The 3,548-nt window shown below is 37.9% G+C and overlaps 1 pseudogene; it reads right to left on the reverse strand.

Moving 5' to 3' along the window:
- Window positions 1–1,628: 1,628 nt before the first annotated feature.
- On the reverse strand, window positions 1,629–3,153 carry LOC139356793 (G2/mitotic-specific cyclin-B1 pseudogene; annotated as a pseudogene).
- Between the last annotated feature and the right edge of the window lie 395 nt (window positions 3,154–3,548).

Below are 3,548 nucleotides of genomic sequence, written 5' to 3' on the forward strand. Positions count from 1 at the left end.
ATGCATGGTCTCTCTATTTGCATATAGCCCTTTGAGTGAGACAGACAAGTGAAGAGGGGACTGAATAGTTTCTCACAGTCCTCCCATAGGTACGTGTCTCCGTAGCACACATATTTGGAGTTAGGACAAGCTTCCAGGAGAAAATTACATCTGAGCAGACAGCTGAAGAACAAGGAGAGTTATCCAGAGTTTAGGAAACAGGAACAAGGAAATTTTAGTTACAGGAAATAATGGAGGCAGATGCAGGGGAAGAGTGAATCTAACATTCTGGGCATTGAAATAAAATGACAGAAAGGTAAGTAATGTAGTTTTAGGAATGATAACGACACTCATGGCTCATATGTTGTGTAAGGAGTTTTGTACTTTATCTTGAGACTAATGCAAAGTTGTTGAAGGGTTTTCAGAGAAGTTGATTAGAATTAAAAATTTGGAGAGATCATGCTGACAGTACAAGGAAAAAAATTGACTTGGAATTAAGTGAGACCAGTTAGAAATCCATTGTAAACAATCCAGTGGAAAACTGATGGTAACCTAAACTAGGATAACATGAATTACCAGAAGTGACTCAAAATAAGCACAAAACCTTAATGGGCATAACCAGAAATAATTGACAAAATTGTCAAAGAAATCCATGCCACCAAAATCCCAAAGCTCAAATGGTTTTATGGAATGCTATTTGAAAATTTTTTATAAGGGTGATGCTGTTTCCAAATGTTTTTTAATGAAAAAATTCTAGTTGGTTTTATCAAGTTAGCATAACTTTGGTAATAACATATCTGACAATCACACCAAATAAAACAAGCAAAAAACCCCCAAAAACCTCTTAAAATGTATTAATGTATTTACAAAATTCCTAAGAGGTTATAAGACAATTAAATATAAACATATTTAAAACACATATCATAGTCAACTAAGATTTATTTTTGGAAGGAAAGGATAGTTGAATATTAGAAAACTTGTTTACACAGTTTGTCATACAAATAAGTAAAAGAAGAAAATCCATATGATCATTTCAATATATAACTGTAGGGCCTATTAATATAATTTTAATTTTTTTCATAATTTTAAAAGCTCAACTTAGTAAACTAAGCATAAAAGTTCATTTTTTTTTTTTTTTTGTATTTGAGTATTGTTTTATTAAACAAAACACAAAACCAAAATGAAAACTGGGCTTAGAATATAAAGTTCTCATTTTTCAAAGTGAAAGTTTGAAGATACTAGCTAAAGTTGATAACTTAAATAGTGGTAAAAGTAAATAACTTAGAATTATGGCAGCAATCACCAGAAGAAACAGAATTCTAACAGGGTGACTAGGGATTTGGTGGTAGACTTTTACTTTAAAATAGAACTACGTAGCAGATTCTCCATGATGACTTGGCTTACATGTAGTATGTCCTATGGAAGTAAAATTTTCAAATACCTCCATCACCTTCAGTAATTCGTATTAATAAAGTAAAAGCCAGGTACATAAAACAAGAACCAAGTATATAAACATATACATCGATTGGATCCCCAGGTAAACCAAAAGCAGTTTTTAAAAATATTCCCCACCATACCTTTTAAGACAACTTTTCCGCTACCCTACAGTAGCAAGTAACCACATTCAAATTAGTTAAGCTATAAAAAAGTAAAAGGGGCCATAAGCTTTATTAAAAGGAAATGCAACAGTAATATGTACAAATGGCACATGGTGCCAATTTTATTTGTAAATATATACTCCAACTCAAGTTTACAAGTTACACCTTTGCCACAGCCTTGGCTAAATCTTGAACTAGTGCAGAATTCAGCTGTGGTAGAGTGCTGATCTTAGCATGCTTCGACGTGGCATACTTGTTCTTGACAGTCATGTGCTTTGTAAGTCCTTGATTTACTATGACTATATTCTTAGCCAGGTGCTGCATAACCAGAAGAAGAGATTCTTCAGTATATGACAGGTAATGCTGTAGAGTTGGTGTCCATTCACCATTATCCAGAATTTTCAGTGCTAAGCAAAAAGCTCCTGCTGCAATTTGAGAAGGAGGAAAGTGCACCATATCATAGTCCAACATAGTTAGTTCCATCAGGTATTTGGCCAAAGTATGTTGCTCAACATCAACCTCTCCAATCTTAGATGCTCTCCGAAGGAAGTGCAAAGGTAGAGGCCGACCCAGACCAAAGTTTAAAGCTCTTAGAATCTTCATTTCCATCTGTCTGATTTGGTGCTTAGTGTAAGTATTGTCAGTCACAAAAGCAAAGTCACCAATTTCTGGAGGGTACATTTCTTCATATTTGCTTGCAATTAACATGGCAGTGACACCAACCAGCTGCAGCATCTTCTTGGGCACACAATTATTCTGCATGAACCGATCAATAATGGAGACAGTCATGTACATGGTCTCCTGCAACAACCTGAATTTCATTTGAACCTGTACTAGCCAGTCAATTAGAATGGCTCTCATGTTTCCAGTGACTTCCCGACCCAGTAGGTATTTTGGTCTGACTGCTTGCTCTTCCTCAAGTTGTCTCAGATAAGCATAAATATCTTTCACATATTCACTACAAAGGTTTGGATCGGCTCCATCTTCTGCATCCACATCATTTACTGCAAGAATTACATCAGAGAAAGCCTGACACAGGTCTTCTTCTGCAGGGGCACATCCAGATGTTTCCATTGGGCTCGGAGAGGGAGTATCAACCAAAATAGGCTCAGGCGAAAGTTTTTCTTCTTTAACAGGCTCAGGTTCTGGCTCAGGTTCTGGCTGTGGCACTGGCTCAGACACTGGCACTGGCACCAGCATAGGTACTTTTTCAAGAGGTTTTGGTAGTTTTTTATCAATAACTTTTCCAGTAGCTGAAGGTTTTACTTCCTTCTTCATAGGCATTTTGGCCTGCAGTTGTTCACTGACTTTGTTACCAATGTCCCCAAGAGCTGTTCTTGGCCTCAATCCGGGCTTGGAGGTTGCAGCAGGGGCCGTAGGAACGCGCTTTGCGCCTGCCATGCTGATCTTCGCCTTATTTTCAGCATTGATTTTCGAGTTCCTGGTGACTCGGAGCGCCATGGCTTCCTCTTCACCAGGCAGCAGCTCAGCGGGGAGAAGCAGAACACCGGAGCCCCGACCAGCCGAGGACCTGCACCCAGCAGAGACCAACAGCCGTTCCTCCGCAGCACGCCGGGAAAAGTTCATTTTTATATGAAAGACTCTGTGATCTCACTCCTTGCCTGTTAACTGTTCCCAGCACCCCCTGTGCTTTGTGGGTCAGTATCATCGAAAATTATATTCTGAGTTAACTTTTAATATAAGCACTTAGTGTATACTCTATATCCTTTGCATTGTACAAAATAATCTCAATCTGTAATCTCATTTCATGTTCTTCATTAATTAACACCCCACTCACTCCCTTTATTCATCCTACCCCGACACCTTTACCTGATTTTTCAATGATTCTGACTCACCTTTATATCTTAAATGTTACTTTTTCAGAGGAAAATTATTTGGCCCTCTGATTTAAATTAGAACTTGCATTTTTTTCACTCATAGCACCCTTTTTCCCCATTCATAAGTCTTGTC

Source organism: Macaca nemestrina, chromosome 10 (genome assembly GCF_043159975.1).
Source record: "Macaca nemestrina isolate mMacNem1 chromosome 10, mMacNem.hap1, whole genome shotgun sequence".
NCBI lineage: Eukaryota > Metazoa > Chordata > Mammalia > Primates > Cercopithecidae > Macaca > Macaca nemestrina.